General features: G+C 34.1%; 1 protein-coding gene and 1 long non-coding RNA gene across 13 annotated transcripts in view; one reads left to right on the top strand and one right to left on the bottom strand.

Moving 5' to 3' along the window:
• The window catches only part of DGKB (diacylglycerol kinase beta), an 808,853-nt gene that overhangs the window by 525,066 nt on the left and 259,645 nt on the right, over positions 1–24,142 (top strand). The window lies entirely within an intron of this gene.
• Positions 16,282–24,142, bottom strand: part of LOC103883032 — a 99,664-nt gene continuing 91,803 nt past the window's right edge. Inside the window, exons 4-5 of the long non-coding RNA XR_002520725.2 lie at positions 21,008–21,049; positions 16,282–17,558 (exon numbers count right to left, since the gene is read on the bottom strand). This is a non-coding gene — a long non-coding RNA (uncharacterized LOC103883032). The remainder of the gene's footprint in view (positions 17,559–21,007; positions 21,050–24,142) is intronic.

The following is a 24,142-nucleotide window of genomic DNA, read 5'->3' as shown; positions in this document are numbered from 1 at the left end:
GTAGTAGGTGTCCTAGTGACAATCTCAAGTAGCAACTGTTGCAGTTGCCACATTTATTCATTACTTTTTTTTTTTTTTTCTCGGAAACAGAGTCTCGCTCTGTTGCCCAAGCTGGAGTGCAGTGGCATGATCTCAACTCACTGAAACTTCTGCCTCCCAGGCTCAAGCAATTTTCCTGCCTCAGCCTCCCAAGTAGCTGGGATTACAGGTGCCTGCCACCATTCCTGGCTAGTTTTTGCACTTTTAGTAGAGATGGAGTTTCATCATGTTGGCAAGGCTGGTCTCAAACTCCTGACCTCAAATGATCCATCCACCTCAGCCTCCCAAAGTGCTGGGATTACAAGCATGAGCCAGTGTTCCTCTAATGTTTACGTTTTAGAGACCCATACATACATAGAGAAAGCACAAATTCATGGAAATGATGAATGCCAGACTGAGGAAAGTGCTTATCTATGAGGACAGAGGATGGGAGAGGAAGTGAGGAAGCCAATACAGGGAGCTTCACTCATTATTTGTGGCATTTCATTTCATCAAGGGGTGAAGAGAACACAGGTCTTTTTTGTTAATTATTTCTATTCATCATTATTTGGGCAAAGATTTTAGATACTTTAGAAATATTTCTATTTCTATTTCCTTTACTGTATATTTAAAATTTGCTTAAACAAACATTCAGAAGTATCGTGAAAAGGCACATTTTCTTCTCTACTGAAATCGAAGTAACGCTGATGACATTAGCTAATACCAGGAATGAGGCCACTGTCAGATGTAAAGGGGAGAGTTTAGGGATTAGTACCTGTAGTGAAAGTAACTCCTCCTTTGAAAATCCAAACCCACTTAACATATTTTTGTTTGTTTTGTAAAGACACTTTAATTGGAGACATTTCATCTGGCTATATTGTTTCCAATGAAATACAAGAAACTCATGGAAAAAACTTGAACTGAAATTAAAAAAAAGCGAGGTTTCCCCCAATATAATATAATTTTCCCACATAAAGGATTTGAAGTGTTTAAAAAAAAAAGTCTTAGAAATTTAAAGGTTAGGGAGTATATTCAGGTCACTACATTTTTTCCCCTTATTACTTAGATTTTAAAACATGAAAGTGTTAACCTTTCAAAAGATATAAGGAAGATAATTAGGTGACAATTATCTGCTTCTTTTAGAAATGTATTGTTGGATTGAAACCTATTCTTGCTGCCAACACTTACTAAGATTGCTAGAAGGACATCTTGCTTCACAATGTCTGAGTCTAATTTGAGATAAAATAATGCATCTAACTATGCTGTTATCTATAATTCCTGGCCACTCATAATTGTAGTTCATTGAAATCTCACGCTCCAACCTCTGTCACTCCAGGAAGCAAGATTCATAGCACTTTTTTCTTTCTGTTTTTATCTAAATTATTGTGTTAACTGTATAGTGGCTTTGAGCAGTAAATTGTTCTCAGTAAACACATAATCAAAGTCAGGCTTGACAATATCTCTTTAATGAGAAGGTCTGCGTTTGATCCTTTTTATATAATGTTTAGAACATGAGTACAAAATTAACAAAATGTTTTCGGTGGATTCTGTGCTGAGTCCTCCAAATGTGACGTGCTTGGTAGCACTGTTAAAAAACTGACTAGCTTTGCTCTCTTGACCTACTAATTTGACTCCATCAGTCTCACTAAGAAGCAGTGACAACATAGAACCCGATAACGAGGCAGAGAGCTTGAGCCCCATTTTCTTAATCCTAACTATTCTAGTGTTACACTGACAAGTTGGGTCAGAAATCTGTCAAGTTTGAATTAATTTCTCCTAGTATCCCTGAGTTTTTATTTGATTTAGATAGATACCCGTTCTGGGGGTTGTGGTGCGGGGAGACTTGTTTGGAAACTTTAGAATTTCTCAAACTACAGTATAGCAGTATAGATAATAAGGCTTTGTCATTTATATACTATAACATCATTTTTGTCATTCTGTAATGCAATAATGAAGGAATTTTTGTAATTTTATCACTCCTATGCTAAAGAAAAAATATTGAACTCTGAGCTTCTATTTCTTTGATGTGTTTTTCAGTTATGTAAAGACCAATAAGTCCTGTCTTTAAAAAGCTTTCTCTAGAATTCTCTAAGGCACAATCTTATAGTCATTTCCTAAGAAGGGCTTACAATATAACCCTAGGGAAAACTTTGGGGGTTATAGAGTAAGTGGGGAATTAACATTTAAAAATTATATCATAAATTATTGAAAAATATATTTTTAATTCACCAGAGATTACCTTGAAGACAATTCTGTGTCTTGAAAGATTCCCTTTCAAGATGCAAATTAACACAATTATCTTAGTTGAAAACATATTTAGGAGGTATGCAATCAAAATATTAAATCAGTTAAATAAAACCAACATGTGCAATCATATTTGGTAAGTAAATAATTTTTAATTAGAAACTTTAAAGAATATATTTAGCATACTTTTAAAAGTGGAGTATATTTTCTGCACAGTTAGTACTGCTCCTCAATTTGTGTTTAACTTTATTTTTCTAATCCAGAAACCAATGAGCTAGTAAGTGTGTAGAAAACTCAAATACAAAAGCATGGATAGTTTTATAATTATCAGAGTGATTTAATGTTAATTCTGCATTACTGACTAAAGAAAATGTTGTTCTCTACTCTTATGGACTTGGTTACTAAATTAATAAACTCTAGCTTAATCTTTAATTGGAACCACTTTTTCTGGGACTGATATAAAGTTTTTTCTTGTTGTTGTTGTTCTTTCAGACCCCCTGTATATTTAAAAATAAAATACCTCTCCATAAATCATTAAGTCGTGGCTCCCAGGAAAATATTTTGTGTTCCAAAAATAAAATTTATAGTTTGCTGAGATTGCAGTTCTTTACTGCTAAAACACATAAATAAGCAGAAAGAAACCCAAGAAAGAGGAAAAAATGCCAAATGCCAATGGAGTTACGTTCATTAAGAAAGGTGAAATTAATTGTGTTAATTAACGGATACTAGGAAAGCATTTTAACTATAATATAGTTTTTAACAATTCACCTAGCTAATTTTACTCTGGGGTTCATTAAAATATTTTTGAGGACGACTCTCACTTTTTTTTTGATTCCAGTACTTTTAATAATTTAATATTGCCACTTCATTAATTAAAACAAAGGTCAAACTCTTAAAATTTGAGCTAAGGCTAGACTATCTTTAATGAGTTTTGTGGTAGAAATATGTGTACCTCTTGCAAATGAATCACAGGAAAATCACTAAGAGTGAAATAAAAAATCAAAGTAATATACTTACATCTAATAGCATTTAAGTATCTAATTACTGAATTTAGGTTAAAAACAAAATGCTGCACTTTGGAAAGAAGGGGGGCGATCTGCTTTTTCTAGGGAAAGAGGCCAGAGAGTGGTCACAGCTATAGTAACTTGTCCCCAAGTAGATAGCATACCAAAACAAATGTCCAGGGGGTCAGAAATGCTTATGAAGAGAGAGGGCAGGAATTCTCAGTCCTCAGCCATGGTCCAGAGGAAAAGCAACATCCATAGTGTTGGTAAGTCAATCAAACTCTTGTTAAACATTAGTTTGATGAAGTTAGTATTCGCCTGTATTTATTTAAAAATGCTATTTGGTCAAAGAGTTAAACATTCAATACTATTAACAATAAATCGACAACAATTGTTGGTATAGGAAATTAATTTTTAGAGTTCTCTGATTTATTTTCTTTTACTGTAGTAATAACACTTAACATGAGGTCCACTGTATTAACAAAATTTTAAATGTACACTACAGTATTTTTAATTATAGGGACAATGTTATACAGCAGATCTCTCAAAGTTTTTTATCTAGTATAATCAAGACTTTATGCCAATTGTAAAGGTCTATAGTATCTAAGTTAATATGCCAACACATACCATGGGAAAAATTAGGCATTAGATTCCATTTGAAATATTTTGTGCCGAAAAGACTGATAATTTCTATTGAATTTCCCTTTAATATTATTCTAAGTCCTAGTCTATTAGAATATCTACTTGCCATAGATGTCCAGAAAAGAATATTACAATAGTAGGTGCCAAAATTCAAGTTATACACAGTTGTTGGAAGCTTAGAACATGTTTCCAAAAATAGTTTTTTAAATAATAAACTTGCTTTATAACATAATTTATAATATAAATTTAAATATAATTTTCAAAAACCAAGTTTCAAGTTGATAAAACCAACTATTCAATTTCATTTTTTTATTGGTTATTGTTGCATGAATAATAGACCATAAATTAGAAGAGTATGTGAACATGGGCACAAAAGCTATCAAAGATAACATGGCATTGAATATAATATTGGGAGCTTTTTCAGGACAGTATTTATTATGTCAATGGTTCTTGTAATAAAAATAATAATATTTATTTAAAGTTTGTTATTCTATTATCTTGCTATGGTACTTTATGTTCATTTACTCTACTCACGTAACTCTGTTGGGTCAGTATAGCCCATCTTTCATAGGGGATAATCTGTGATTTAGACATTTAAATAATTTCCTTGACATGAGATACTGACCAATTGGAGGAGCAGGAACTGAACTGGAGCCTGTGTGATTTTAACTAGTCCTCTACATACTGCATTCTTCTCCTGAACTCTGTATTTTGTTCAAATCGCATAAAAACTCAGGAATTCCCTTTCTTTTATTTTGATAAATCAATGGATGTTTAGTTGTGATTATAGTCTTCCCTCATGATACAAATAAACTATGACAACAAAACAAGTGAGAGCAATGCTTATTTCTGCAGAAATATGAAGAAAAAAAGTTAATTTAGGTAGAGGTTGAAAGATAAAAATCTAGATCAAGAGCTAGTTTGAATTAACAGGGTGTTAATATTAAGCAAAATAAGGTGAGCAATAGGAGGCAAAAATAAGGAAAGAAAATTTTCAGGTATTTCTCAATGTGATGGAAAATATAACTTTTCTGGTTATGTATGCAATTGAAAGGAAATGGGGAAGAGAAGGTGCATCTTAGAAGGTCAAGAGATGGAACTGGTAAAACAAATTTAGTGTGAAAGAAACATGCTGTAAATGTACAATCAACCATTGGTATATGCCAAATATATTTTATTCCAATGATTAATGTCATGTTCTTACTGGTTTCCATCTTGTTCCCTTTCTTTCCATATGGTTGAGGCTCTTTGGTGCCTAGACATGGCCAACTGGTTGGTAACCTTTCCATGAGTTACGAAAAGTGTACTCATTTTATATTTCTGCTGTAATAAATCAACTCAAATTTAGTAGCTTAAAATAACGTACACATTTGTTAAATGTATTATCTTACAGTTCTGTAGGTCAAATATTCAACACAGGTCTCACTGAATAAGAATCAAGGTGTCCAGCAAGCTGCTTTCCTTTCTGGGGCTCTATGGGAGGAGCTACTTTTGTGTCTTTTCCAGCATGGCTCCTTTTCTTCTATCTTCAAAGCCAGCAATGACAGGCTGAACTGATCTCATATTGCATAATTCTAACTTCTTTTGTTGTCACCTCTCCCTCTAATTCTCTTCTGCCTCTCATTTTTGAGGACTCTTGTGATTACATTTGGCTCACTTAGAAAATTCAGAATAATCTCCCCATCTCAAAATCCTAAAATGTAATCGCATCTTCAAAGCCCACTTTACTACATAGGGAAACATATTTATAGGTTGTAGAGATTGAGACGTGTACATATTTGGGACAGGGAAGGACTTTCTGCCTAACACAAAGGGTTTACTATGTTCAAGTCAAAATAAAGATAACTGGGCAGTGGCAAACTGTCCATCTTAATTTGTTTATATCCAATTAAAGTAACGGAAAAATCTCTTTGATTCTAAGATAAATATCTTATACTCCAAAAATGAAACTGTTGACTATCCCTAATCTTAAACTCTGAAATGCTAAATGTTCCAAAATCCAAAATTTTCTGAGCACTGATATAGCTCCACAAGTGGAAATTTTCACACCTAACCTCCTGTGACAAGTCAGAGTAAAAATACAGTCAAGACTTTGTTGCATGCACAAAATCATTAAAATATTTTATAAAATTATCTTCAGGCTATGAGTGTAAGGTGTATATAAAACATAAGTTAATTTCATGTTTAGACTTAGGTCCCGTCTCCAAGATACCTCATTGTGTATATGCAAATATTCCAAAGGCAGAAAAAAATGTGAAATCCAAAACACTTCCAGTCCCAAACATTTTAGATAAGGAATATTATACCCTTAATTAAATTCTTAATTAACTATTTTGCTTGGTTACCTTCTTATTTTCCTCAATCTGTCCGAAGTTAAAAGAGGGGAACAAAAAATGTATTAAGTGTCTACTCTGCAACAGTAACTGCTTTAAATATGTGATTTAATCTTTCACTTACGTAGTGGGTTTTTTTTCAAGGAATTATGTTGTACAACTTCAAGGATGTCACCACCATAGGATACTTCTGCCTTCTTATTACCCATTTTTGCCTATAGAGACAATAAACCCCAAAGTACCACAGCTAGCAAGTAAAACTGCAGTTGAATTCAAACCCAGATCTCTCTGACCCCCAAAGCCTATTGTTTCAGGTCAAGTTTATTGGATAAAAGATCCTGATATGGAAATTTGCATGCAAGAATCTTATTGCAATCAATACTAGCAAAGCAATGGAGGAAACTGGATTGAGAAGAGTTGAATTGCAATGAAGTCTCAAAAAGGCATCGGCTAATCTCATGGGGAGCTCTAGAATTGGAATGACTCTTGACAGTAATCCTTGAAGCAGAGGAACCAAGACTTTTATCTTCCTGCTAGCCAGTCAGTAGATGTGACATGCTCCCAGGGAAAGTCTGTGACTTCAGACAAGGAGGCTCCCCCTGCCCAGTTGTTGTCTGTTGTCAGCATTTACAGCAGCTGGGAAGAATGAGTACTTTAGTCTTTAAGGAAGGGGATCTGGGAATATCACCAAAGCATTCACTCTACCATGCTCTTGCCATGTGTGTTTATTACAGTTCCTTCCATTCATTGCATTTGATTTTCTTCCCTAGGTTTCTAGGCTTTCATATTTCCTCATTTTTCCCAGGTGATACTTTTGGAGTGTGTTACTTGACATTAAAAAAAAAAAAAAAAAAAAAAAAAAAAACCAGTTCTGGAGCATTTAAATATCAGAAAGAAAGACAAGAGAAAGAGAGAGAAGCATGAAATGAGGGGAATAGAGGAGATAAAATAAAAACTGAAATAAAGCTACAAAAATCTAAACTAAGGCACAGGATGAAGGTCAACATGGAAACCACATCTCAAATTGTTCTCCTTTTGGGATTATGGTTGATATATACACTCTTAGAGATCAATTTCTATCTATAAATTTTAAAAAGTAGTTGCAAGCCAGAAAATCTAGTGGATACAATTCAAGCCAGAGGCCACAAAGAGTAACTACCAGTCACTATTTAGACAGGGGAAAAATAAATCTGAGGGAGCAGAAGTAGGATAATAAATGAGAAACAGAGTGAAGAGCTAAAAGTAGTTTGAGCTGGAATTAATTTAGTAGTATATCTCGAAAGAGTAAAGACGTGGAAAAGTGCTACAGACATGGATGGTATTTACAGCCTATTGTTTTGCATGGAGAGAATGATGATGGGGCTTGAGTACATGGCTCTTAGAAGGGTTATGTCTACTCCTCATTATTGCCTGTTTTGCAAATTGTTCTATTCTTACTCAAGGTAAAAAAAACCCTTTACAGGGATGGTAGGGCAACAGTAAGTACAGAAACTTACAAAGGGAAATACAGCGACTTCTGTACTTTGCAGTGAGAAACTAGTAATTGTTTGCAGGAGATTTTGTAAATCAGAAATTTTTCCTGTATAGATGCTACCACACTGAAGTCTATTTTATCAACAGATACAAAAATGTAAATATCAGGAGAAGACACATCATTGTTTTTATATTTCTGGGCAAGCACTTTCATTTTCCACTGAAACATACCTGGCATAGTCTTTCACAGCTAACAAATGTCAAGACATTGCAAAATGTACATTTATAAATAACACATGTAAACGTAGATGTGAAGGTTATAATAAGAACATGATCTCTTATACCATAACTACAATATAAATCCATGTGGCTTTCCCATTATTACATATGAGGGGTTATTTTTCTTTAATATAATTTTTATGAAAAATCTCATATGAATCAATATATACATATTTCTCAATAATGTATCAGTTCTATAGTAATATAGATAAAACTTAATTTGAATATTGGACTAAATGCAAAACTAGTTAGGATATTGTCAGAAAATTTGCTAGATACTTAATGACTTACCACAATAAAATATATAATTTTAAAAATACTTTTTATAGATAAAACGTATTCATTAAGACACCTAGAGTATTGCCTTTTAAAAGTAAATATTGTTGTTTGATAATACTTAGAAAGTCTATGATGTAAGAGCTACTAAAGTGTTTCTTTGGTTCATGGCATGGTGTCAGAGCTTTCAAGTACAGGAATTTGAATTTCTGAACATTTTCAGCAGCACAGTTTATGTTTACACTTAATATTAGGTTGATCCAATTAAATTGCTAATATTCAACTTTTCACTTAAAAAAACATAAAAAAAATCTGTTGTAAATGAATATTACAAGCTTTAATATTACAGTTTAAAGTTATATCACAGTCTCAGCAGATAAAAATGTAAAGTTTAAGGAACCCTAAAAGGTGTTAAAAGTTCCACTGCAGAAGGGGGGATGGTTCAGCGGTCAGGTAAGTGGTCATGATGATCCAGCTTCATGATGATCCAGCTTCCAAAACGGGAGATCAGGGAAGAAAGTCAATCAATCATGTGGAAGGAAGGCTTACACACATAACAATGAAAGAGAAAACCAGGAGACAACACAAGGGAGAAGAGGCCTTTTTATGTTGGGAGCTGGTCAGAGGCCCACGAGAGCAACTATAGCCAGGAAAGTCACATTGCCTGAGAGATCAAAATAAGAAGTCAAGAAAACAGGTCACAGGAAAATGGTACTTCAGAAGGAAATTTCTCTGTGAGGTAGACTCTTCTAGGTAGTTATGTCTATGCAGAACAGAACAAATCTAGTGGTAGAATTGTTGGCAGGATAGTTATAATTAGATAATAAAGGTAGATTCTTAGATAGCATGATAGGGTATGAATATTAAAGTAAGTATTCTTTTCACCCAATCATAAAGAGTTTCTGTGACACATAAAAATGTGCCAATGAAATTACTCAGAAATGTGAAAGTAATAATATATATAAAATGTGGATATCTGAATAAAGTCACTTGGACAGTTTGCTCAAATATACAACAAATATTCAACTAATAAATCAATTTATATTGTATTCATCTAAAATGAAACTTTATTGGCCTCTTAGCACTGAACATAATTTAATAAACATTTACTGAATCAATACGTTAGAGACTTGGCATGGAGGATTCTGTAAATTATTAGTCAGAGAAATTTGAAATTTTAAATCTTAAAACTATGTATGTAGCTTCCAATAACTTTTTCCTGGATAAAATTAATGGACCAAATTCACATGTGAACCAACTATGATTTTGGATCCAGATGTCATTGAAAAGAATGATAAATTGGCAGATTGTGACTTATATCTCAATAGCCAGTGAAATATTTTAATCACACAAAAATATAGATATAAGTCACATGGATCTCAAAGATTAACAATCTAACAAGCATTGTTAGTCTTTCAAGACAAAGAACTTTGATGAAATATTTTTAAAAGACCATTTCATAGCATGATCTAAAGGTATATATCTTGGTCCAAGTCTGACTTCATTTTCCTTTGAATTTTGCCATCAGTGTGTGAAAGTGCAAGGAAGTCATCAGCCACTTGCTAGGACCCAAAATGGGCCACAGAGAAACACTATATACTTTAATAACAACAAGTCGAACATAGTTCCTGTGAAAGAATGTAACTAAAAAGTCTAGAAGGAGCAAACAATCAGTAAAAAGCAATCATTTCCCAAGTGAAGGCACACCAATACTTGCTAAAAAAAAGTATACTTGCAGGAATTTCCCCAAAATACATTTTGCCTTTTTTTTTTTTTTTTTTTTTTTTTGAGACAGAGTCTCGCTCTGTAGCCCAGGCTGGAGTGCAGTGGCGTGATCTCAGCTCACTACAACCTCCGCCTTCCGGGTCCCGGTTCAAGCAATTCTCCTACCTCAGGCTCCCGGGTAGCTGGGATTACAGGCACGCACCACCATGCCCAGCTAATTTTTGTATTTTTAGTAGAGACAGGGTTTTGCCATGTTGGCCAGGCTGGTCTTGAACGAGGGCCAGGCTGGTTTTGAACTCCTGACCTCGTGATCTACCCGCCTCGGCCTCTCAAAGTGCTAGGATTACAGGCGTGAACCACCATGCCCAGCCCCCAAAATACATTTTCATGTGCATCCACTATAAAGTGAAACGGGCCCAGAGTGAAGAGGTGATCAGACTCTTCAGATACATCTTCCATGTGACTACCAGGATTAAAGGCACCTAAAAGTGATCATAAATGTCTTAGCTCAGAGTGCTGTATTAAATTTCCATAGGTTGGGTGACTTAAACGTTCAGGACATACAGGTTTGTTACACAGGTAAATATGTGCCATGGTGGTTTGCTGCACCTATCAACATATTACCTAGGCATTAAGCCCCACGTACATTACCTATTTATCCTGATGCCCTCCTACCCCCAACTCACTGACAGGCCCCAGTGTGTGTTCCCCCTTATGTTTTTTGAGTGTCTCACTCTGTCACCCAGGCTAGAGTGCAGTGACACTATCTTGGCTCACTGTAACCTCTGCTTCCCAGATTTAGGCGATTCTCATGTCTCAGCCTCTTAAGTAGCTGGGATTACAGGCATACTCCTTCATGCCTGGCTAATTTTTGTATTTTTTTAGTAGAGTTGGGGTTTCCTCATGTTGACCAGGCTAGTCTTGAACTCCTGACCTCAAGGGATCCACCCGCCTTGGCCTCCCAAAGTGCTTGGATGACAGGCCTGAGCCACCATGCTTGGCCCATAGTGGAATTTCTTAATAATACAGAGTTAGTGGAACTACGTACACAAATTCAACAAATTTTAAGTTCAAGGCTCCAGAATAGCTTTCATCAGTATGTCTAGCCTGTTAAATAGTTTACCTTTTCTGAACTCATAATTTTGGCATGGTTGCCTAGGATACTTCATTCTCAACAAATCACTCAGATCCCAGTAGGCAGATAGGTAGTAGTGGGGTAGCATTAAAGCTGTTTTAGTCTGGTCTCTATAAAGACTTCTAAGTCTATATTTCTAAGTCCAATCTTATCCTTTATACATAAATAGCAAATTTTCAGTGCAATGTGCCAGCATCTCCAATAGTAGACAGAGCCACTGTCTTCCAGGCCTGTAGGTAATCTGAGCCCAATAATTCATAAAACTTTGAACTGACTACACATGAAACTAGCTTGTGGTATATTTCTCTTAGAAGTAAATCTTTCATTTTCTGTTAATTCATATATAGCTATTAGCGGTGTCCACAATAGTTGTTTAAATCTGGATTCAAAAATACAGGAGTTTCAGGTTAATTAGATAATATTTGAATTTCAACAATCTAAATACCTGTGGCATTTTCTTTCAAACTGTTACCCACAAAAAATTGAATTAAAATATTGTTATTTTGTTTGAGATTGCTTTGAGAGAAAAGGAACATAACAATTTTACTACTGTAACACTGACTTAAAGTGATCTAAAATACTCATTTTTGTATATGCTATGAGACTGCACTGATTAGGCACCAAAGAAGATACTGTTAATCATCTTTAATGCAAGTTTAATTATAAGATAATGTCAATGACATACTGCAGGATGTTGTCACAAGATAACTTGTCTTCTCTCTCCTGCTGTTACATAAATGCTGAGACAAAACTGAAATGTTTATTCTCAAAGCAGGAGACATTGCTCTTGTAATCAAGCTCTGTTTCAGTCACTTTATGTCTAATATTGACTATCAGATTATTGCTTGTATTGATTGTTTCTATATGTTGGATATAGGTGTTCCAGTAGTAGCTTTACGTATCTTTGCAAAAAATTTTAAATTTATGATCTTTATGTCAGGATTATATTTGATTTCAGTATGCAAATGGCATTTTTTTCACCTGTGACAATTAGTAAATTCAATTAAATATATACAGGCTGATTTCTGTATAAAGCAACTATATGGTGCAATTGATCTTATTCTTTCACCATGTATATACAGACAAGTGAGAATTTTTATTATGGCGTTAGTGTAATGGTACATTGCAAAGATTCTAATTGAAAATGTTTTATATTATGGATATAGTTGAAATATGTCCTACTTATTATTTTAGAGAGATTTTAATTCAGTGATCAAGCATGGATATTGAACAAAGCAAAGTTTAGCAGTATGTTGTTGAGAGGATAGAATATTAGCAAATAAAAGAAGAAAAAATCAATGAAAATCATATAAATTTCAAGCCTTAATTTTATAATTTCTGGAATAATATCAATATTGTTAATGTTCTATATCATATGTGCACTTTTCTTATATTTCTACATCAACCAAGTTATAGATCTAAGATAAGTATGTATTTATATGAGACTTGGGTAAGTGAGCAAAAATAAAGCTCAGAAAAATGGAAAGTGAACACATGTCTTATCTTTGGCTGGCAACTGGCAATAAGGACATCACCTTGTCCATAGGAAGGCAGTGTGGTACAGGAGAGTAATCATCAGATTTGATCAACCTACATTTGAATCCCTGTTCTACTACTTACTTGCTGTGTGATCTGGGCAATTATCTCAAACCCTTGAGCCTCACATTCCCTATTTGTTAAATTGGGAGAGTTTTGAAGCATAAATGGAATTATGCAGTTGATGGAGAACAAGGACTGAGGAATCCGGAGACCCAATTTGAACCTTAGTCATACCTTTAGTGTGTTAAATTGAATCTTAGTCATACCTTCAGTGTGTTAAATTTTATTCAATTACTTAAGAGAAATAATAAAACCTCCCAGTAGTGTCTTGAGGATTACAAAATAGCAGATATAATACATTTAGCAGAATGCCTAGAATATAAGGGATGGTTATTATTAATATAAAAAAGCTTGCAGAGAGTGATAGACCTAACTCTTTTATATAGGGTGGTCAGAGAAGGCTTTTTATTAAATGATATTTGAGCACAGACTTAAAAAAAAAGAGAGAGATGAAGAGAATGTGACAGGTGGAAATCTGGAGGAAGAATATTTTGAACAGGGAGGAAAATGGGCATGAAGCATCCAGGACAGATCCAGATTAAGTGTACTCAAGGAAAGACCAATGTAGCAAGAGCTGAGTGATTGAAACAAACAAACAAACAAATAAACAAAACTGGGCAGGGAGAATGAGGACAGAAAAAGAGCAGAGGTTCAGGCCACACATGACTCCAGAGATAGTGATGACGATTTGGTTTTACTGAATGGTAGGATTTGGCTAGATGAACAGGGGCCAATCCTGGTTTTTGCATGGAAGACACATAGAGTAAGGATTTAAATGGTGAAACCAGTTAGGGGCCTATTGCCCAAGACCAGGCAGGGAGTAATATTGGTTGAACTGAGGTGATGGTGTTGAAAGTATGAAATATGGCTGGATTCTGGATACATTTTGAAGTTGGAATTAATGAGTTTTACTGGTTGATTTAAACGACATGTAGAAGACAACTAAATGATAAAGATTTGGGCCTGAGCAACTACAGGAGGAAAATATTTACAAAGAGGAAAATACCAGGGCAGAAACAGATTGACGAGAAAGCAATTAAGAGTTTTAGATTCAATATATTGCCATATACCAAATTCAAGGGTTAGAGCAGTTATGAATGTAAAATGTGTGTCAATGATTTTAATGCAGTCATCACTGAGTGAAGTATCAATTATCTCTGTTAACTTTTTAAGAGAAATTCTGTTCTGAATTTTAGTCCAACTTTAAACTGAATCACTTTTGCATGAGTTAAAAGTTGCAAAGTTATTGCAAACGCTCTCAAAATATATCGAAACCAATTTTATGAACTGCTAATCCGTAATTACACAGTTAAATGAAAATGTATGTGCACCTAGATTCACTGATTTTTACGTATTAATTATGAACCAGATGATATTTGAACACTCATTTTGTGAAATCTAAAAGTATAATAGTTAGGAGACCATTTAAAACCTCTTAAATGTCAGACAATTTTACTAATTTTCACACAATTAATATTGCTAACTTCAAAGATAAAGAACACTATTCTTTTTGACATTTATTTTAAAGAAGAGCCATTTTTTAAATCTTACATTTTGCAACTGAATAGCAAGGTATGATGTAATGACTAGTTCCTAGGATGGCAAAAATATTTATGAATTTTTAATAATAGTGATATTATTCTGGCTATTGTCTAGGAATCCAGCTATCTTACCGTATAGTTTTCCATCTACAATTTGGGTCAGCTATTTCTTTTTTGTTAGAGCATCTAATTTAACCAAATCATACTGGTTTTCTTCTAAAGTAGAAAGAGCGGTAGAACTTGATTACTAAACACAGGCTTCATCTTCAGAATGTAATTTGGGTCCCAGCACTGCCAATAGTTAGCTATATATTATTGCATTAGTGATTTCATTCCTTAGAGCCTAGTTTCCCTAGCAAAACAGGCACTGATCTCGTGGATTTATTTGGGGAATAATGTATGTAAAGAACTTCACCTCATACCAGTGAGGGAGAAAGTACTCAAAAAGAATGTTTGCTGTTAGTGTTCTTTATATTGTTGCTATTTCTTATTACTACTACTATTATTATTATCATAAACATTATATTGTGAAAAATCTATTCACTATTCTACCTTCCACCTTTTTAATGAACCAGTCTCATGCATGACAACCATAAGATTAAGTACTAAAATGTTTTTAATTGGAAAACTTTTTAGCTAACTGCTAAAACAAACAAAAAACTTATGAGAGAAATAGAACCTTAAGACTTCACTATCAAATAAAATAATATAAAGGTATTTTCTTCTCAAGACAGTTTTGGACATTTGAAATTAATAAAGCCTGGAATGATTTTGTGTCCTCTGCTGCTGTATGTGAGTAATTGTGGAAAAATTATATGATCTGCCAAAATAAAATGTACATGGGTTTAAGTCTTTCTAAGAAATAATCAAAAAGTACACATGCATTTGTAATTGTCTGTTTCTTTACTAACAGTTTTTGACTGTACACAATGTTTGTAACAGAAAAATCTCAACAATAGCAACAAAAAGTTAACTTCACAAAAATAAACATGTATTTACTCTATTAAAAGTTATCACCCCTTCCTTGACTTTTCAGAGGACAGCAAGCAAATTCTGAAGTACAGTGATACTTTGTTGACACCAGATTAATCATATTTAGAAACAATTGAAAGGAGACTAAATTTAATTGTATTTTTCCTTTTAGGTTAATGGAACTGAAGAAGGTAATATGATTCAGCAAATTGATAAAGGAGATTAGTTGTCACAAGTGCATTTTTAAAAATAGGTAAACATAATATATCAGTATTTTTATATATAACTTCTATAAATATGCTTATTATTTTCCCAGGAGACTGTAATAGCTTTTTTGGATACTAAGGAGTGCCTGAAGTGAATTTTTATGGCCCAGTTATAAACGCCTAAAGAAGGGTTTATAATGGAAACGTGGTGAGGTATTTAATATTGGTACTGAAATAGATACTTCTGAGCCCCATATTTGTTTGAAAATAGTAACAGCAGTTACATTTTCTCCCAGAGGTATATTTTCTTTAGCAACATGTCTAAGTATCTCTAATTACATCAGTGCTCTTTGTGCCTATTCAATGTTGATACTAAATATTGCTTTCCATTATCATCACTTTCTTATTTTAGAGCTTTTTAAAAGTACTCTACCCAATAAAATATCTGTGGAACTTGCATTTTGAGACTCAGTGAAAGATTTTCCATTGATAAAGATTGAAAGGCAAAACATTTCCTTTTCTTAAAATCAAAACTCCTAGAGGCAATTGACATTTGAATAAGACAAAGGCCAAAAAACATTTGAATAACTTATTTTACAACAGATATTATCCACTTTGATTAGAAAAAGGTAAGGATAACAACAATAACTCATTTATTACATACTACTTTACAGTTTACTATGCACTTTATAAACATACATTATTTTATTCAAAAAGTTATTTTAAAAATTAAAATGAGCATATATGTTTGTAAAGTATGTGTTACTAAAGGGTTCTGAGCGTGAGTCATCTAGGCTCTTGGTGTATTGAACAAAGAATTGAACAGCATGCATGAACAAGCAACAAAAGCATAGGTTTATTGAGGCAAAAGACAACAGAAACATAGATTTATTAAGGTGAAAATAAACTCTACAGAATTGGAACAGGCCCAAGCAAGCAGCTCAAGAGCCCTAGTTACAAAATGTTCTGAGGTTTAAGTACCCTTTAAAGGTTTCCCATTGCTTATATCCTATGTAATGAAGGATGGAAGTGGAGGTTTTGACTCTGGCCAATCAGAGGCTGAAATGGATTGGCACCTTATGCAAATAAAGGATTGGCCCATGCTTGGCCCACATCCAATCAGAGGTACGTTCCATTTTCCATTTGTGACACAGTGGGAGGGGTGGAAGTTGTAGAAGGAGTAGCATTTGATCCTTTGTCACTTGGGCATGGAGAGGTGGGGTTTTCTTTTTGATCCAGTTCTAGGAAGTCAGCATGAATTGGTCTTAGCTTCCTTGCCTCCAGACCACATTCTCCTGCTTCGCATGTGCAACTCTTTCTTTCTCATCAGCCAGAGAAGGATTTAGTTAGTTAATATTTGAATTGAACTGAATCAGCATGTCAGCCACATATAGGTGAAACTTAAATTAGAAGTTTAAGGTAAATGAAACTTCATGCAGTAGTCCATGTCTATAATAATTTCCAACGAAACTGAAGCTTCTGAGTTCATATCACAAATGGGATAGCTTTAGAACAATAGCAGTCACTTTCACTTTTAAGCTACTGTGATGATTTATTTTTCACTTCAGAAGTACAGAGAAAAAAACAGATTCTGAAATATATTTACTAATATAAATAGAATCGATACTGCCCCCTGCCCAAATCTGCTAACTTTGTAATAAAGGAGATATTTTACCAAAACTTACTCTAAATGTGATTTTCTAGCAGTTATATTGACAAATGAATTAAAATGGAAATCTGAAAACCCCTTTGCAGATTAGCTTTAGGAGCCTAAGGATCAATAAGACAAGATAACTTCACAAAATGTAAACACATTTTTGAGCCATGTCACAATGAAAATATTACCACTTGAATTCATCTTTAATACAGAGTAGATGTATTACAATACAAAACATAAAATACATATACAAACAAAAACATTTGTTTATATAAAATATAAGCAATGTGTATATATATATTGTTTAGAATAAGACTATTTCTTTTAAACACAAGTTTTCTATGCCTAGGGCTGCATTTTAGTTAGAATCTTTTAAAAAATGTTAAAATAACCAATAATATTGATGTTTGTTCTTGAAGTTTCAATTTGGATGTATTCAAAGCCTCACGCATATCTGTCCAATAAAAGCATGGCAGTATAAGTTGACATTATTTAAGAAATTAGATGTCCCTCTCCCATGTCCCAAATACCAGCCAGACACAATGTCCATTTTGCTCTTTGATCTGGACAAGCATATTTCTCTTTGGAGATCTATGGACCATATGAAACACAAGGACTTTGAGACTGCTCTTATCTTCATGAAACAAAGCCAATGCTTTGGTATTTTACACTCATTTGTCACATAGTTTATATCTTGATTGTAAAGGCCATTTAGAGCTAACTGAGAGCCTATATGTCTCCATGTCTAATAAGATTGTTCACTGTTCCCTGCTCATAATTTCTTTCAATTTTCCTGGAACACTATCAGTTACAGTCTAACATTTTTTTTTTGAAATTAAGCCCATTTATCTTCAATCATTTCAACACAACTTTAAGGATAATGTGGAGGCTGGTAATGATCACCAAAACCTCACTAAATAACATTTATCATATTGTCTTTTGCCACATAGCAAATATAAACAAATAGATGGTCATAATTTCCTTAACTGTAACTAAAAGCCCAAAAGGAGTAATGATCTGAGTTTTGCAAAGTTTGTATTTCCAAAACTCAGCAGTTTTACAGTTGACTGAGAATTGGACAAAGAAATATTCTGAAGTATCTTTGCATATGTATTTCCTAGTACAATTTTGATTACATTATAGTTTCTATTCTAAACTAAAAAATGTGTTATATATCATATTAACAGTCGAATTTACTCAATTACTTTCTCACTCTTTTTCTTTTCTTTTTCCCATAGTATAGATAATTTTGCAGAAGTTTATTTTCTTCATACATTATTATAGTGAATTTATTTTTTGAATAAAATTATAATTGTGTAAAGAGGTTTTTTAATAGTACAAAACATTCTGCTGTCCCAGAGTAAGGATTCTATTATTCTCCTTCCTCTGCTCTCTCAATCACAACAATCATATTCAATGATGGGTTTGATAGAAGTGGGTCTTGTCTCCCTAATATGCTATGCAGAACATATGGCCTGGAACATTGTGAATGTTTATAAATGTTTATATTTTAGAAGCAGCCTTATTTCCTGATTTCAGGTTCAGTTAGCCCTTACTGAATGCCTTCTGTGTGATAGTTTTGTGATAGTCAATTTCTCACCTTTTTGTCACATTTATTTTTAATTTGCTGCTCATAACGAGTCTGAGAGATAACCATTATTGTCCTGCTTTTAAAATCTAAGACAACAAGCTTAAGGGTAACCATGCTAATGAAATTAACCTAGCTATGAAGCAACATGTCCAGGATTAAACCTAGTGTGTTGACTGCAAGCCTAACCCATTTTTCAACATAGTCCAAGATTGTTTGTTATTTATGTTTGCATCAGAATGATAGCCTATTAAAAAGAAATAAATGGATTGATACAAACCAGCAGGGTTTCTATAGCTATTTAATAGTATGAATGACAGCTAACATTTGTAGGGTGGTTATTTTGTAGGAGACACTCTGGTTCACTTTGTATTGTATGCTTTATTATTATAATTAGAAGGAATTCCTATTTTACACCCTGCCATAAAGGAAATATGTATACTCACATGAATATATGTGTATGTATATATATACACACACACACACATATACTCTAACTCTAGAAGCATTATAATCAGAGACTGTGTAATGTAATGCAGCAATATAGAGACGTACAGAGTCCTACAAACACCACTGTGATATAGAAAGCTGCATTCCTTAATAAGCAAATGATGACCAGCCATCAGCACACCTAAGTTTACCTACATTTATAACTCTCTGACATTTTTTGAAAGAAGCAAATTAGTGTATAATGAATTCGAGAAGGTTTGCATCCAAACTAGATAAAAAGATTTTTTGTTTTATTTTCTCTCCTTTTTTACTGCAAGGTATAAACTCTCAAATATCCTGAAGACCTTGCTGTCCAAACTATCCTTCTCATCCAAAATGTTACAGCAGAAAGCTTTACAGAGGTTTATATTTAATTATTTATAGTCATAGTAAAATAAATGTATACTGTACAAGTTAAAAAAAAAAAGTAAAAATCACCAGAAGCAATTTATTATACTTTCCAATTTTCACATGTCCATGCAAAAATTTAACCAGAATTGAGCTGCAGATTATTATTTAGGGAGTTTCTTAAATTGGGTGAATGATTTTTAATCATTTTAAATGTTATTTATCAAACTTCTCTGTTGAGGTTCAGTAATAATTTTTCCCAGCTGAGATAAAAAAGTGTTCATAAAGTATATCTCAAATTTCATATTCTGAATTAGTGGATACCTCATAATTCTAACAGCTCTTACCATTCAAAAATTTTATAGCTTAGTTCACTGAGCCAGGATAACTCCACTTTTGTTATATGTCTTGAAGTCTTTTGTGTGAACATTAAAGTTGCCAGTTACTTCACAGTTTTTATTTTGTTCTAATACAGCATCTGCATATAACAATCTCAAAACAAGTTTACACTAAATCTTTGAAATTGTGGAATTAATCATAATTATAATATGTTCAAAAATGTAGAAGCCTAAAACTTTAGAGGAAATGTAATCTTGGAAAACACCTAATCATTATGAAAACCAGCAGGGTGCAGAGAACTTAAGTGTCGTTCTGAAGGTCACAAGGTAATTTATTAGAAACAATAAAATACCGTGTCTGTTCCTGTGGTCCTAGTTCTTTCCATTAAAAATGTGTATCTTTATACTCAAGAACATGGACAGTAACTGTGAGAATGTGACATTGTTGGATTGTTTACACGAAGGAAGAAATTGCCCAGTGAGTGATGCCTGGGGAGCAGACAACCATCTTGTTCATTGAAGGCAATGGTTACCTTCAATGAAGGTGGGTCACCAGAAAAAGGTGGATCACCAGAAAAAGGGAGCCTTGAGTAAAATTACATGTACATGTAGAAACTAACTAGTTTAAACCCAGTAAAAAGGGACTTGTATTAGTCCATTTTCAGACTGCTGATAAAGACATACCTGAGAATTGGTAATTTATAAAGAAAAAGGTTTAACGGATCACAGTTCCATGGGGCTGGGGAGGCCTTACAATCATGGTGGAAGGCAAAAGGCTCATCTTACGTGGCAGCACACAAGAAAGAATGAGAGCCAAGTGAAAGGTATTTCCCCTTAAAAAACAATCAGATCTTGTGAGACTTATTCACAATCATGAGAACAGTATGGGGGAAATCACCTCCGTGATTCAATTACCTCCTACCCGGTCCCTCCCACACCACGTGTGAATTATGGGAGCTACAATTCAAGATGAGATTTGGGTGGGGACACAGCCAAACCATATCAGGACTTGAGGCCAAAGGTAAGAATTTGGTCATAATCCATAATGTAAATCAATTTGAAGGGTATATATATTTTTAAACAGCATACATTTTACAAAGTTCTTAGCAATGAGTAAGAGTGGGAGGGACATCCTCTTACCTTCCAAAATTTCAGAAGTTATCCTGATTCTATGAAACATCACTGAAAAAAAAAAACATAGAAATTTTTCTTAAATGTATTGACATCAAAAGCTAAACCCTATATAAAAAAAATATGAATGTCATTTGACTCAACATTAATCATTAATTTGATACATAAAACCAAGCTAATCTTAATATTCACCAGAAAATAGTCAAATTCCAAAAAGGAATAAAATATATTTATATGTAATCACTTTATATAATATGTATTATATATTCATTATTTCATATGCTTATTTTAATGCGTTTACTTTTAGAAATACATATTTTAACTTTTAAACCTGTTCTCTGTTGAGACTCTATAGGAGGGTTTTTTTTTTTTATTGTTTGTTTGTTTGTTTCAACATAGATCACATCAGAAAGTCTTGAAATGAGTAGGCTCTTTCTTCAGAGTATTTAAATTTTATGTAGTTGTTAAAAATTATGTGCACAACAGATAAAATTTTAATGGATAAGTTACACAGGGATTAATGTCAAATGACTCAGCTTGTCAGAAATGTTAAGTGCCCTTCACACATCCCCAAGACTGGAGAATGTCATTTCACACCCTGTCAACCTATTTTGAATTAAGTCAAGGACTGTGTGGAGCTTTTATTCTCACTTACACAGGACCTACAAAAAAAGTTTGATAATGTTATGCTCTAGAGATACTTAAGTTTACCTCAATGTATATATTTTTTTCTTACAGCACACCTATTCTCTTAGTTATGGAAGCAAAGAATTTTAATGCTGTAAGAAACTTACAGAAAATGCAGGGAAACTCTAAATACACAGGTTAAGAAACTAAAGCTCTTATTAATTAAATGACTTCTCCAAGCTACTGCCTTTTATTATTGACACAGATAAAACCAAACCTGGTGCCTGGCTTCTAGGGAAGGGCTGTTTTGCAGCTGTACCACGCTATGCCATCTCCAAAACAATTTGGATGTCATATAATATTGAAATAACCTTCTTACTATCACAGGAGTCTTTTCAACTCTCTCATTTTTAATTGCTCGAGTAAGTTTTAAAATCTTCCCAGGGCCTGCTCTGTTTTACTTTTGGAGAGTAAATTTTCCTAACCCCCTCCAGATTCTTTATACTCACTTATCTCTAACTTGTTCTATCCCAGTCTCTTACAATGATTGTTCACCTTCTAACCTCCAGACATTTGTAAAGGGTATACAGATTCCTCTAATTCATCTACTTTGTATTTTTATTGATATATTTTGAAACTTCGTATCTTTTGTTGTAATCTATTTAATATTTCTTTTCTTGAATTATCTGTGAGATATCACAACTTGTAAACTTAAAAAAATGTACAAAAATCTGTTAAAACAGTATAAATATTGAATAAAAGGACTTAGTGTGGATTTAGCCTTTAACTTCCAAGAGCGGATCTCTACTCTTAATGTGCTCAAATCTCTCCCATTAAGAAGCAAATTCTACACTAATTTGCCTTGCACATGTTTTTCTGGTGAATATCCTTTGTTGTTCCTCCTCTTTACAGCCAAAATACTGAAGGTGTTTTTCATATTTTCTATTTTCACAGCTCAAGTCTGATCCAATACTGTCTACACATTCATCACTCTTGCCCTGGCTGCCAATGACTTCCATCCCTCTTTCTTCAGGGAGATTTCTTTTATCTACATCTTAAATGAGTTCTCAGCAAGATTTATTACAGTTAGATACCTGAAACCCTTTTTTTCCCCTTGGTTTCTGTGACATTATGTCTCCTACTCTTATCTCCCTTCAGGCTTATTCTCCTTTACCTGGAATACCTCAAGACTTGTTACTGGGCCCTTTCACCTTTAGCTTTATTGACCACATATGTAACCTCATAACTTCTGTACACAACCCAGACCTCTCCTCTGAGATCCAGGCTCATTTTCCCAACTACTACATTGGCATCTCCTCTTGAATATCTTGAAAATAATTTAAAGTTATTACATGTAAAACTGAATTTATGACTGTCCCCCTCAAAAGTAATACTGTTCCCTATCTCCCATCTCCATGAATGGCAATGCTATTCATAGTGTTATGCAAGTAAAGGTTCCATAAGTCACCTTCATCAGCTGCTTGCCACTCAACATCAGTCCCTTTCTGTGCCTGGCCCCGTGTGGGATGATGAAATGGCGTACTGTTTTTTCATTCTTATATCCTTGTGTGGCAGATATTATTATTTTTTCCATGTTGCACTCTCCATATCCAATCCATTGCTATATCACTTTAGTTTTGCCCTGTAAGTAGCTCCTAGATCCTTCACTTCATTTCATTTCACTCCATCCTAGTCCAGGCTGCTGTCATCTCTCACTTGCATTATTCAAATGACTTCACAGTACTCCTCACCTCACTGACTTTTTTTTTTTTTTTTTTTTTTTTTGAGACAGAGTCTTGCTCTGTCACCCAGGCTGGAGTGCAATGGCGTGATCTCAGCTCACTTCAACCTTTGCCTCCTGGGTTCAAGCGATTCTCCTATCTCAGCCTCCTGAGTAGCTGGGATGACAGGCATGCACCACCATGCCTGCTAATTTTTGTACTTTTAGTAGAGATGGGGTTTTGCCATGTTGGCCAGGTTGGTCTCAAACTCCTGACCTCAGGTGATCCACCTCCCTCAGCTTCCCAAAGTTCTGGGATTACAGGCGTGAGCCACCGTGCCTGGCCTTCCGTGGTGACTTTTGCTCTCCTTCAGTCTATAGTTAAAGTGATGTTTTCCTGACAGGTCTCTGATAATTTCTCTTCTATGATCACCTCCTCAACTCTCCTTAGCAATGTATTTTAAATCCAGTTTGATCTATCACCTGCCTCTCCAGACTGCCTGAGCCCCAGGCTCATCTATTAAAGCCACACCAAATTCCTTTGCTCCTTTCCCTGGGCTCTCTTTCCTCCCCTTTTTGCTATGTATGTCTTGCACTTTTTGCAGATTTCAGTTCAACTGGGTCTTGAGCAGGGAATTCTGACCTGCTTTCAAAAGTCAATGTGCCTGTTATATTCTTCCACATCACATTGTCCCTTTGTAGCATTGTCCCAGTCGCAGTTTGAAATCTATTTTAGAGATTATTCTAACAACATCTAGCTTCCCAATATCTTGTTTGCTGTACAAACTTGTGTTTGT

Source organism: Papio anubis, chromosome 4, assembly GCF_008728515.1.
Source record: "Papio anubis isolate 15944 chromosome 4, Panubis1.0, whole genome shotgun sequence".
Lineage (NCBI taxonomy): Eukaryota > Metazoa > Chordata > Mammalia > Primates > Cercopithecidae > Papio > Papio anubis.
Note: the sequence above shows the minus strand (reverse complement) of the source record. Positions and strands in the feature narration are given on the sequence as shown.